The following is a 14544-nucleotide window of genomic DNA, read 5'->3' as shown; positions in this document are numbered from 1 at the left end:
ACTCACAGACAGACAGACAGACACCAGGCTGCCCTTTTTCGCCCAACACCCCCAATGGCACTAACAAAACACAAGCATTAACGATCACACAGACACCAAACAGCCACATTAGATTTTTTTGTTGAATATGTTGGTGCGTGTCTGAGTAGTATAATAACATTTTACATTACATTTGAGTAATTTAGCAGATGCTGTTATCCAGAGCGACTTACAATTAGTGTATTCATCTTAACCCTAAAAGCGCCAGCATATTTTTTGCTTAAAAGCTCCAACTGGTGTCATTTTTTACCCCAAATTAACCTTTTGTAATACATCTAAATGGTTTAAATTCCCCAAAATAAGCATTATCTACATTTTTACACATTTATAGTCAAACATGCGTGTTTTTTTTTTTCTTCGTTTTTGTATGTTCATGTTTTGAACATATTTTTAGCAATTTCATCCATAGCCACTTTATGAAAATGTTTTGGTTATTCATTCAGTGTTTCTGTGATAGAGGCTGAGAAATTGGCAATTGAGCTAATCTAACATACCGGTACGACCAGTGATGTAGTGGTTAAAAAAAGTGGGTAAACTATAAACTCCAGCCAGCGATCGAGATAAGACGAACAACCACCAATTTATAAACCAAAATAAATTTCATTTTTACAACTGTATTGCTTCATTGCATGTTCCTGCAGGTCTAGGTCCAAAAGGCTTCTGAACACCTACTACCCCCAAGTCATAAGACTGCTGAACAATTAATCAAATGGCCACCCGGACTATTTGCATTGACCCCCTCACCCCCACTTTGTTTTTACACTGCTGCTACTTGCTGTGTATTATCTATGCATAATCACTTTACCCCTACCTCCTTTTACAAATGTGACTGACCGCCTTGATTCGTTCTTATGTATCAACATTTGAAATTGTGTTTTTTACATTTGGATAAAAGCAGAGACACAGAGCTACAAGATGGTATATCATACACTGCATTTGAGGAACAATGGGAAAGTAATTCTGCTTTGAAAGTTGATCAACTTGTAACCTCACTTTTTTGAGAAAATGGCCTTTGAATCTTTTGGTGCCTGCTGGAGAGCTCTCCTTTGTCTACACCCATTCAACATTGTTCACACCCTCTTAAGCCAGCCCAACCTATCTCTTTAAGGATTCACATGTGAGGTCATGTGCTAAACAGTGAGTAGTATTGCAAAGATTAAGACTAAATGTGGTAAAAGTAGTAGACTACAATAAGGAACATTTTCAGGTAAACAAAGTGTCCAGATAAAAATATTTTATAAATATTAAATGACACTTACCCAGACACACTTGTCTAAATTGATGTGTCATGTGAAAGAAATGCTATAACCCCCAGCCACATATTGCCAAGTGGATGGGTCTCTGCAGAAGGTGTAAACGGTACAGCCAAATGGTTACTTGCATAGTAGCAATATCAGAAACTGATAGTATCAATATAAATAAAACAAACCGTATGTACATTAACAATATCAATAACGGTAGTGATAGACGAGGTAGTTATATGCATACAATCAGGGGTAAAGTGGCTGAGCAGTAGGATAAATAAAAATGTAGCAGCAATGTATGGCGCGTGTGTTAGGAGAGAGTCATGTGAATAGAGGCACTGCAGATAGTTTTGATGACTGGGAACTCGCCCCCAGTGATGAACTGGTCCATCCGAACCACACTTGAACAACATTCAGAGAGCTGCCCTGTCCTGCCCTTGACTTTGGTGCAGGGCATGTGATGTCCGTAGCCTCTTTGTCGCAAAACTCCCTGATGTTCTCAAAAAGATATCTATGGTACCATCTATGGGAGGAAGGATGTCAGCATTGCGCAGCAGCTGAAACCTGGTCACGACTGAGTCCGAACGACTGAGTCCGAACGACACCATGCTCCAAAGCATCGAAGCTTTAAAACAGGAAATAACACAAAAAAATGATGTGAGATCAATAAAAGTAGTGCCAATCATGTTGGAGGTAAATTAAATCATCAAAACGTGTTGTTTATGCTTTACATACCCTGATGAAGACAGCTTGCCTGTTGAAACGTTGGACATTACATTTTTGCATCTGAGCTCTTAGTGTGCGGCTCTCCTTTATTTTCAGGTTTTCCACTCCGCTAGCCAGCACCTCCCCTAAATAGGTGTGCGTTTCTTTTTCCTCTAGATTGTTTATGCTTTACATACCATGTGTTGTCATCGATTCCTTGTAGAGACGCCACACTGCTGCTTTTGTCACATGAGATGGCAGCAGCTTTCCACCAAGTGTTTGTGTCCTGGGTGGCGTCCAGGTAATGCTATTGCATTATCCTCTGCATAGTTGTTGATGAAGTTAACAACAACTCGCTGCAAGTCCTCATGCTTCAGGTGTAACCTGTGCTTGCTTGGGCCAGCTCTCTTTTTGATGGGAGGCATTAGGCCATTCTCCTTGTATGACTGGTGGAGGAGAGTCAGGCATGTTCTACTGATGCTGAAAGACAAATTCCAGACACAAATATTTTGACATTATTATACAATAGATAGCCGTAATCACAGTCACACACACCTGGCTAACTTGATGGGTCATGTAATCATCTGGCGAAGCGAGTCTTTTGTTTAGACATGCTAGCTAAACAATTAACCATACTCCTAATCCATAGAGTACTATCGATACAAACCGATTGTCATAGCTAGCTAATGTTAACCCATTGGGTTCAATGTTAGCTAGTTAGCTCTCTAACATTAGGCTTTAACTAGCAATGTGAAATGGCATTCTGATAACATTACTACACACAGATCATAAACGTAATGTTATCTAACGTCAGCTAGCTAGCTAACAGTAAGCTTTAACTTGCAACGAAAACAACTTTCTGACAAAATTAGAAAAGTATAATATCTGACACGATAGCTAGACTCTTACCCGCGTACATAGATGAATGCTTCATGGCAGACTGCAACCCCTTTCATTAAATAAGACGTCCTGTGTCGTTTCCGTTTTGTTTGTTCAGCTTGCTGTGCCCATTGTGTCAAGTCACTCTAGTTCACACTGACCGTGTGAAATGCCTTAAGAATCATTTTAAGCTTTAGCCCCCGCCCAAACTCTGACCATTTTACTCACCCTAGCAGAGCTGGTAAGGCTGTTTTCATGTTATCCAGAGCGTTGGTGACTAACTGTGCTCCTGGCAAGAATTTAACCTCTCTGGGCTAAGCGTCCCACCTACTCAACAGCCAGTTGAATCCCGTGGCGCGTTTTTCAAATACCTTAGAAATGCTATTACTTCAATTTCTCAAACATATGACTATTTTACACCATTTTAAAGACAAGAATCTCGTTAATCTAACCACACTGTCCGATTTTCAAAAAGGCTTTACAACGAAAGCAAAACATTAGATTATGTCAGCAGAGTACCCAGCCATAAATAATCAGACACCCATTTTTCAAGCTAGCATATAATGTCACATAAACCCAAACCACAGCTAAATGCAGCACTAACCTTTGATGATCTTCATCAGATGACAATCTTAGGACATTATGTTATACAATACATGCATGTCTGTTCAATCAAGTTCATATTTATATCAAAAACCAGCTTTTTACATTAGCAGGTGACTAGCATGTGACTAGCATTCTCACCGAACACTTCCGGTGAATTTACTAAATTACTCACGATAAACGTTCACAAGAAACATAACAATTATTTTAAGAATTGTAGATACAGAACTCCTCTATGCACTCGCTTTGTCCGATTTTAAAATAGCTTTTCGGTGAAAGCACATTTTGCAATATTCTAAGTAGATAGCCCGGCATCACAGGGCTAGCTATTTAGACACCCAGCAAGTTTAGCACTCACCAAAGTCAGATTTACTATAAGAAAAATGTTATTACCTTTGCTGTCTTCGTCAGAATGCACTCCCAGGACTTCTACTTCAATAACAAATGTTGGTTTGGTCCCAAATAATCCATTGTTATATCCAAATAGCGGCGTTTTGTTCGTGTGTTCAATACACTATCCGAAAGGGTAAATAAGGGTTACGAGCACGACGCATTTCGTGACAAAAAAATTGTAAATATTCCATTACTGTACTTCGAAGCATGTCAACCGCTGTTTAAAATCAATTTTTATGCCATTTTTCTCGTAAAAAAGCGATAATATTCCGACCGGGAAATCGTTTTTTATTACAAAGAGAGTGAAAGTAAAAGCATGCTATCCCCTCATGCACGAGCCTCAGTCTGATGGCCCTCTGATAGAGCACTTGCCAAATGCGCTAGTGTGTTTCAGCCTGGGCCTAGAATTACGTCATTCAGCTTTTTCCCGGGTTCTGAGAGCCTATGGGAGCCGTAGGAAATTTCACGTCATGCCAGAGATCCCCTGTTTTTGTTAGAGATGATCAAGGAGGGCAAGAAATGGTCAGACAGGCCACTTCCTGTAAGGAATCTTCTCAGGTTTTGGCCTGCCAAATGAGTTCTGTTATACTCACAGACACCATTCAAACAGTTTTAGAAACTTTAGGGTGTTTTCTATCCAAAGCCAATAATTATATGCATATTCTAGTTACTGGGCAGGAGTAGTAACCAGATTAAATTGGGTACGTTTTTTATCCGGCCGTGCAAATACTGCCCCCTAGCCCCAACAGGTTAATTGCGCTTTTTTGACGATTTTTACTGACACCGGCCATATTCAACGGGTGTTGAGCATTCGTAAATTCATCAGTTATTCTGCGCTCTGGCACACTTAGACGAGAGTACTCTGAAACAGTTGTTGCAGTGAGATTCTATTGAATGATTGTTAAGTTTTGCTATGCGATACATTTAAAAAGACAGGATTACCTACACATACTGACCAGCTCAAATAGACAGAAGCATGCTATGGCAGACCAATCCAAACTCATCGCTTGGCATGTCCAGCCCACTCATTATCTCAGCCAATCATGGCTAGTGGAAGGATGGTGTCTTTTTCTTTAGCTTAACCAGCTAGGCTCGTAATTGAATCATTTAATTTGTATTTACAGATGGCATACAAGTTTGTTATTAAGGCAAATGAAAGTTCACATGTTCGAGAAGGCATTTCTGCCAAAAAACACATTTTGATCAAATAAACAAAACCCGCGACATACGCCTAGTTTCCTGAAATTACTTTGACTAAACTGTGCCCCCGCACATTGACTCGGTACCTGCTCATTATTGTTGTGTAACTTTTTTGGGGGTAAATCTTTTCTTAACGGCATTGTTGATTAAGTGCTTGTAAGTAAGCATTTCACGGTAATGTATGACCGAGCTAATCTGTAGTATTAGGCGCATGTAACAAATACAATTTAATTTATAGGGAAGGCCTAATGTCATTTTCTGTAATGTATGTTAGCTAGCTAAGCAACAGGTCAGTTGCATCTGAAAGACGACTCTTGACTTGGTATAGATACATTGACTGGAAGCTAAATATGTATTTACATTTTGAGTATTTTTTTGTTTGCTTGAGTGGCTGCCACACCCCCCAGTGGCCAAATCTGGGGTGGCTCCATATCTATATATTTTCAGGACACGCACATCTACCTCTGTGACAAATTCGGTGAGTTAATCACAAAGTTTACTATTGAGTCCACGTTTTCAGCATAGCCGCACACCACTAGTAAACAAAAGAGATTATTTTTTCTCCTTCATATTAACACAGAAATCATGGTAATTTTTTGTTGTTGTTGTTGGTAATTAGTTTTAACACATTTTAATTACAACATTTCAGAAGCATACATTTTTCTGGACCCCTTGGGGGGTGCCGTGGGATTTGTTTAAGATACTCTTGAAAGAGGCAGGGTTTCAGCCATTTTCGGAAGACGGGCAAGGACTCCGCTGCCCTGAGGTTAGAGGGAAGGTTGTTCCACTATTGGGGTGGCAGGAGCGAGAAGAGCTTTTACTGAGCTGAGTGGGAGTTGACCCCCTGTACGGATGGGAGAGCCAATAGACCAGAGGTCGCAGAACGGAGTGCTCGGGTTGGGGTGTAGAGTTTGAGCGCATAGCCTGAAGATAGGGAGGGGCAATTCCCCTTGCTGATCCATAGGCAAGCACCAAGGTCTTGAAGCGGATGTGAGCTTAAACTGCAAGCCAGTGGAGTGAGCAAAGGAGTGGGATGACATGGGAGAACTTGGGAAGGTTAAACACCGGGCAGGCAGCGGCGTTCTGGATAAGTTGCAGGGGTCTGATGGCACAAATGGGGAGCCCAGCTAACAGAGTTGCAGTAGTATAGATAGATGACAAGTGCTTGGATTAGGACCGGTGTCGCTTCCTGTGTGAGGAATGGTTGTACTCTACAGATGTTGTAGAGCATGAACCTGCAGAAGAGAGTCACCACTTTAATATTTTCAGAGAACAGGGTGTTTGTCCAGGGTCATGCCAAGGTTCTTTGCATTTGAGGAGGGGGACACCCTGGAGTTGTCAACTGTGATGGAGAGGTCTTGCTGCGGGGCAGGCCTTCCCAGGAGGAAGAGCAGCTCCATCTTGTCGAGGTTGAGCTTGGGTCGTTATCCAAGCTGCAGTGTCTACCAGAGATGTGTCGCTACCTTGGTGTCTGTAAAGGGAAAGGAGAAAAGCAGTTGAGTGTCATTCGCAAAGCAATGATAGGCAAGACCATGTGAGGATATGACCGAGCCAAATTACTTTGTGTATAGAGAAAAGAGGAGAGGGCCTAGAAACGAGCCCTGGTGGATAGCAGTAGTGAGAGCATGTGGTGCAGACACAGATCCTCTCCACGTCGCCTGGTAGGAGCGACCTGCCAGGTAGGATGCAATCCAAGTGTGTGCAGAGCCTGAGACAAACAGCCTTGAGAAAGTGGAAAGGAGGATCTGATGGTTCACTGTGTCGAAGGCAGCGGATAGATCTAGGAGGATGAGAACAGAGGAGAGAGTCCGCTTTGGCAGAGCGGAGAGCCTCCGTAACACAGAGGGGAGGGGTGTCTGTTGAGTGTGCTGTCTTGAAGCCTGACTGGTTAGGGTCAAGAAGATCGTTCTGAGAAAGATAATGAGAGAGTTGGTCAGAGACAGCACGCTCAAGTGTTTTGGAAAGAAAAGAAAGAAGGCATACCGGTCTTATGTTTTTGACATAAGAGGGGTCAAGAGTTGGTTTCTTTAGTAGGGGAGTGAATCTCGCCGTTGACGTCGGAAGGGACGCAGCCAGTGGTCAAGAATGAGTTTATGGGGAATGGGAGAAGGTCTCCAGAGATGGTCTGGAGAAGGGAGGAAGGGATGAGGTCGAGCGGGCAGGTTGTCGGGCGGCTGGGCATCAGTCGCAGTATTTCATCTGTACAGGGAGGGGAGAAAGATGCCAAGGCGTCGGGTAGTTCTGTGTGAGTGAGACCTGTGGATTCAATAGGTTGAGTGAATGAGGAGTGGATGTTGTTGACCTTCTTTTCAAAGAAAGGGAGGAAGGAGGGGAGGAAGTAGAGGATTAAGGAGGGAGGAGAAGGCGGAAAAGTTTTCTAGACATTTAGAGCGATAGAAAACGGCTTTAGCAGCGGATACAGAGGAAGAGAGGAGGGGGTGGAAGGATAATAGGTCATCCGGAAGTTTAGTATTCCTGGTGGTAGACAATTCTTGATACACACGGGAAACTGTTAAGTGTGCAAAACCCAGCAGCGTTGCAGTTCTTGACACAAACCGGTGTGCCTGGCACATACTACCATATCCTGTTCAATGGTACTTAAGTCTTTTGTCTTGCCCATTCACCCTCTGAATGGCACACATACACAATCCATGTCTCAACCTGTCTCCTCCCCTTCATCTACACTGATTGAAGTGGATTTAACAAGTGACATAAATAAGGGATCATAGCTTTCATCTGGTCAGTCTGTCATGGAAAGAGCAGGTGTTCCTAATGGTTTGTACACTGTGTAGTGAGCACAGTGTGGAACATCAAATCGCATAATATTCTCAATAGACCTGAGGCCCAGTGGGGGGGGCCCTGCAGTGCTGCTTTCACATTGCCTGTCTGTTTTCTAAATATATATATATATATATATATATATATATATATATATATATATATATATACACACACACACACACCACTGTTTTCCCATCTTCTCTCAGTCTGTCGTCTGGCCGTGGATGAGTGATGGCTCCATGTATCTGTGGTTACGCCCAGGAGCCTGATCCCTGGGACTCCGACCTGTCAGCACTCTGAATCCCGAGACCAAAGATGGACACACACACACGACTGCCCACCATCCTGATGGCACTAACAAAACACAATGTGCTTCGTTATGTTTGAGCATAAGAACACCGCATTAGCCATGGCAAAATGTGTCGAATTGCAGGAAATATGCTGAAATATGATCTCTCCGCCGCCAAGATGGAGACCCGACCGAATTCAACGCGCCTACAGGCCAACCGCACCCATAGCCACACCCCCCGCCAATCACGACACAATTCTCTGGTGTCACTCGGACCCAGACGGAGGTACGGAGGGGATCTGAAAGGTCTGTGAGTGTGCACCTGTAGGTACTGCGTGTGCGTGCGTGAGTGAGTGAAAGAGCAGCAGGCAGCTGATCGGCTATATCAGGTATCCCACTACCCCAGACAGCCTGGTGTGTCCGCTATGACAGAGACGTGTATGACAGCTCACTGTCTGGTGTCACATTACCTATCACCCATCCCTCCCTCCATCCCCCTGCCCCTCCGCGTGCTGATGGAGGGGAGGAGAAGTCTCACTCTTCTCGGGGCTCAGATGAGTGGTGTGTGTGTGTGTGTGTGTGTGTGTGTGTGTGTGTGTGTGTGTGTGTGTGTGATCTCTCAACCGCCTAATGAGAATATTTAACATTCGCTGAGTCCACATTGTGTTCAGCTCATTCATCACTCCACTGATTCAGTCTTCTAGAAGGCTAGCCTATGTGTTGACTATGCAAGTTGCCTGCCCGCCTGTCTGTCTGGGGGAAGGGAAGTGTAGTTGGTTGGTGCTGAAAGCAGTGCTAGGAAATGAGGATCATGTGGTATGGAAGGGAGATGTTGTCACTGCAGAAAAGGAATGGTGTCCGTTTCTGGGGATTAGTGAGCGAATTTGTCTGTGTCCAGCCAGGCATACTAACCCAGTCCTCCAAGTTGTTGGACGGCATCATTTCTTTGATCTAAGCAACAACCGTCTGGGGGATCTCTTAAGGCCTCTTCTTACCATGGGAGTTTCTTCATCCCACCTGCACCTCTGCTTGCTCTTTAGTGGTTTTACTAGGCTACCCACAGCTACTAGTCAATACAGCCACCAGCCAAGTGTTTCCATAACAAATATCCTTTCTCTCTCTACTCTCTCCCCTGTTGTCCTTTCTCTCCCCTCTCCCAGGCTGTGACCATACTGTGAACGTCACACGCTTGAACCCCTTAAAGGGCCAACTCCCCGGTAGGAGTTTTGCTTTTACTGACCACAAACAGAAACACAGGTCAGAACTGAGAAAGAGGGATCATCCCTTCATGTCCCAACACTCACTGACCTTGACGCTGCCGTCACACACACACACACACACACACACACACACACACACTTGCGTGCTCATGGACAGACACATACACAGAAATGGCAGGCAGGTTTTCAAGAGGCAGAAGAGACCGTTTTTGCTTTTGACACTCGAACCCTCAGTGACCGTGATTTGACCGTGGTCCTCAGAGGGGGGTGGGAGTTTGTGTGTGTGTGTCTGAAGTGTTTGTTTGTATCTGAGGTGTGTGTGTGTGTGTGTGTGTGTGTGTGTGTGTGTGTGTGTGTGTGTGTGTGTGTGTGTGTGTGTGTGTGTGTGTGTGTGTGTGTGTGTGTGCTAGCGAGCATGCATGTGTCCATATGGGTGCGTCTCGAGTGAGGATGACTTGCACTGACAGTGAACTGGTCCAGTAACCTAGAAGAGTACCCTGCACTTTCCCTGAACTCCCTTACAGGCACACACACACACGTTGCACTTTCCCTGACCCCCTGCGACGATGAACACAAGGCCCAACCCTGAGTCGTGTGCATCCCCATCCCACCAGCCCACCAGTGTAGTGCAGAAGGGACATGACCGACAGCAGTTGGCCTCTGGGACCTCTCCTTTCTCCTAATATTCAGCCACTTTCACAGGATAGACAGTATAGAGATTAGTTTTATATAGTTCAGAGGGTGGATCTAAGGTCCTGGTCTGGAAATAGATAGAAACTGTGCCTTCAGAAAGTATTCATTCCCCTGACTTATTACAGCATTAATTTTATTTTTTTTAATTCGCCCATCTACACACAATACCCCATAATGACAAAGGGAAAACATCTTGGTAAGCAGTGTATATTTGGCCTTGTGTTTTAGGTTATTGTTCTGCTGAAAGGTACATTTGTCTCCCAGTGTCTGTTGGAAAGCAGACCGAACCAGGTTTTCCTCTAGGATTCTTGCCTGTGCTTAGCTCTATTCTGTTTCATTTTATCCTAAAAAAAACTCCCTAGTCTTTGCTGATGACAAGCATACCCATAACATGATGCATCACCATGCTTGTACTCAGTGATGTGTTGTGTTGGATTTGCCCCAAACATAATGCTTTGTATTCAGGACATAAAGTGAATTTCTTTGCAACATTTTTTAGCAGTTTTACTTTAGTGCCTTATTGCAAACAGGATGCATATTTTTGAAACTTTGTATTCTGTAGAGGCTTCCTTCTTTTCACTTTGTCATTTAGGTTAGTATTGTGAAGTAACTACAATGTTGCTGATCTATCCACAGTTTTCTGTCACAGCCATTAAACTCTGTAACTGTTTTAAAGTCACCATTGCCCTCATGATGAAATCGGTTTCCTTCCTCTTCGGCAACTGAGTTAGGAAGGACGCCTGTGTCTTTGTAGTGACTGGGTGTAATGATACACCATCCACAGTGTAATTAATAACTTCCCCATGCTCTAAGGGATATTCAATATATTTTTTTACCAATAGGTGCCCTTTACGAGGTATTGGAAAATAGTTTTCTGTTCTTGAACAGAGTTACGAACGGAGTACACCAAGTTGTGAAGACTTGACTCTTTTCCAACCTTTCTAAAAATGCATTCACTTTTAGTCGCTCTAGATAAGAGCGTCTGATAAATGACTAAAATGTAAATGTTTTCTTCCTGCTTGAAAATTCAAATGTAAACATTTTTTCAACTCCCAGCTGATGTTGGAAGTGAACGAACGATTGGTCTGTCTTCATGATGGGACTTACACAGGTCCCTATATGCCGCCCTCTCACCGCCGCTCGCCATCACAGACCCACCCTGCTCAAATCTGACAAGTCATTCTCTTCCTCTAAGACACAGTAATTTATCAGCACTTGAGGCAGCTTTGGTTGATTGCATTTTCGACAGAGCAATCTCCACAGTGTCATAGAGAGTTTGGCTCTTGTGAAAAAGCAGAACTGTCATTTCCAAGTGTAGGGGGTGAGGGGGAATGGGAGAGACTATCCACCTATGGAATATTTCGGGCTGGAGATTTTATTCAATCTGTATTGTCGGATAATTTTGTGACCTAAAGTATTTTTTAAATATATATATATTTTTTTACGATTAGTGAAACAAAATACATAATCATACAACACAGAATGACCATCCTTCTGTCTCGCTTCTTTAACTTTTTGTATATTTATTACCACTGGAACTGAAATATAGCCTCTGGTGCTTCTAGTTTATATTGCATTATATGAAAACAACCAGCAGGTAAAGACCTGAATCTGTCACCTCTCACTCAGTCCGTCTGCAATATTAAAATGCAGATTTGAATATTTCACCTTTTTCTGCTCTCTGGTGTGTTAAATCAATCAAATCATTCAACGAAAATGTTTTGCTGACGGTATAGATAACATACCAATGAGCCACAAACAACTCTATTAAGACTTTGAAAAATGGAAATATGCTGATATTTTGTTCTCTAGCAAGCTTATGAAAGACACGCATGTTATAAGATGGTCCATTTCTCAGAGTATCAACATGTCAGTCTTAACACGGACTGTAAGATCATTATACACTCCAATGCATAATGAATGCTATATTAGATCAAACTGGGGTATTTGCTCTGTATTAGAAAAGTGTTGCAGTGAACATGTCAATAGTTTTTACTTATTACTCTCCATGATAAAGTGTGTGTGTGTGTGTGTGTGTGTGTGTGTGTGTGTGTGTGTGTGTGTGTGTGTGTCACCGCCATTGGAACCATTTGTTTGTCTCAGGCTTTAGTAGTGATGGTTTTAGTTAACCTATAACAGATTTAATCAAGCTATCCTCTTATTTCTCTTCCTCTAATGTGGAATCAAAGCCAGACCTGATCTTTGTTTAATTAAGCCTTCTATTCAGCCTCCTGAACACAACAATGGCTACTGGAGAGGGCCAACTAGCTGAAGGGGCTTCAACAACGCTGCACTGTTGTGGCTGGCTAATCAATGCTTTCCAGCCTACCATTTCCATAACAATACTGCCTTTTAATTAAGTGATAATGCTAGAGAAGCCGGTGTTTGGAAGCCAGCTAGCAGTCACTATGCCACTCCGACATTGCTCAATCTAATATTTTTATATTTCTTAATTCCATTCTTTTACTTTTAGATTAGTGTGTATTGTTGTGAATCGTTTTTAGATACTACTGTACTGTTGGAACTAGGAACACAAGCATTTCGCTACAACCGCAATAACATCTGCTAAATATGTGTATGTGATATGTTGATTTGATATATTGGCACGGGTGTTGTCGGCAAACGATGCTAATATATCCTCCAAACACCGGCTTCGAGGGCATTATCACTTTTATACAACGTGGTAATATATTTAAATAATGAATAACATTACTTGGCTACCCAAGGCGGCTGGCTGTTCGTTCTATTGATTCGGTTGCCAGAGATGGGACCCAGTCGTTCAGTCTTTTTGCTCTGCATCTATGGACGTGACCCATTCATTAGTTCTAAATGTTCCATTGCCATACTGGCTGGCAATGTTCTTATCCCTTGCTTGCTTGCTAGCTAGCTAGCTAGCTAGCTGCATTTGCGTTTGTTTAAGCTGTTTTCTAGTGACATTTATTTGGATTCATCCATAACAATGAGCAAATGATGCTCGATTTCGACTGGTTGAGAAACGCTTCCTGCCCGTCTGTCTCGTCCCGACTCCCAACACGTTCATTACTATGGGACAGCTGGAGATCTCATTTTAAAATTTAAACAATGTTGCAAATATCGGAGAGAGACAGCAAGATTTATACAAATCTCCACTGTTGAAAACTAAATGTTAGTCTGAAAGAAATGTGAGAATGTCTAGATGCTTTTTATAGTAGTGATCAGGTTTATAGATTGCCTGGCTGGGCTGATGAGACAGTGGATTGCGCAGTAAGATGGAACAGAGTAAATAGGCATTTTTACATTATAGATTTAGCCGGTGGTAACTTGTGGAATAGACATCGGCTGGAATGCGGTTTTAACCAATCAGCATTCAGTATTAGACCCACCTGTTGTATAAATAAAAATAATGTCATGAAATGGTGCATTGTTTAGTCTAAATTGTAACACAGACCGTTTTCTTGATGTCAGTGATACCTGTGTTGACTCCTACAGTATACCATAGGACTTCATTGCCATGTTACAGAATGCTACTGTATTTAAATTTTTTGATTGTATTTAACCTTTATTTAACTAGGAAAGCCAGTTAAGAACAAATTCCTATTTACAATGACGGCCTACCCTAACCCGGACGACGCTGGGCCAATTGTGCGCTGCCCTATGCGACTCCCAATCACGGCCGGTTGTGATACAGCCTGGAATTGAACCAGGGTCTGTAGTGACGCCTCTAGCACTGAGATGCAGTGCCATAGACCTCTGCGCCACTCGGGAGCCCAAATGTATGACGGATATGGACCGTAAAACTTTAGGTGGAAGATGTTGGACCGGCATCTGGCGCCTAAAAATAGTATTCATGTATTGAATTGATTGATGAAGATGTTTTCACTACTGTAGGCCTAAGTCAAAGCACTTTACATTGTAAGTGGGTATCTCACCTCATCTGCTAGCAATGAGCAGCTGCCACATGCTTGAAGTCAGGAGCTCAGCTTTGCAATGACAACACACTCGGGGACCATGGTCATAGCAACATTCCAGACACGCGGTCACAGCGTGGTCATGGTCAAGGCTGTCCACCAGTCATCATGACAGCTGGTTCTGGTTTGACACCATCGTCAACTGGCTCTGCTAGGTCCAGACACAGTCGGGTTGAACTGTGGTCTGAAACCCTAACAGATGGAGCACAGCATCAGCCTCCAGGAAGAACAATGAACTCAAATAGGCTACATGTACATTTTTTGTCAACATTTATTGATTAGAAGATATAGATTTACAATCAATATGGACCAATTTAGAATATTGGGCCTCCATCGCAAAGATTTTTACCCAGCATGTATTTATTAGGTATGCGTTTATGTAATTTTGTGCCGATTTCTATTTATTTTAACCTTCACCACAGTACTCTAGCATGAATGAAAGTTTGGTAGGCATGTTGTGGCTTTGATAAGCAAAAGGTACAGAGGAACCATTAAAACCCCACTGAGTCCTACCATGGCTACATTAGCACAATGTCATGACCATATGCAGA

General features: G+C 42.8%; 1 protein-coding gene across 2 annotated transcripts in view; it reads left to right on the top strand.

The window, feature by feature from the left end:
• LOC115174472 (kelch-like protein 29) overlaps positions 1-14544 on the top strand; it is a 326402-nt gene that overhangs the window by 61011 nt on the left and 250847 nt on the right. Inside the window, exon 1 of one of the 2 annotated variants that reach the window (XM_029733021.1) lies at positions 9305-9350. The exons of the other annotated variant lie outside the window; for it this stretch is intronic. The gene's annotated coding sequence lies outside the window, so the exon portion shown is untranslated. Of the gene's footprint in view, positions 1-9304; positions 9351-14544 lie in introns of those variants that run through there. 2 annotated transcript variants of the gene reach the window in all.

This window comes from Salmo trutta, chromosome 35 (assembly GCF_901001165.1).
Source record: "Salmo trutta chromosome 35, fSalTru1.1, whole genome shotgun sequence".
In the NCBI taxonomy this organism is placed as follows: domain Eukaryota; kingdom Metazoa; phylum Chordata; class Actinopteri; order Salmoniformes; family Salmonidae; genus Salmo; species Salmo trutta.
Note: the sequence above shows the minus strand (reverse complement) of the source record. Positions and strands in the feature narration are given on the sequence as shown.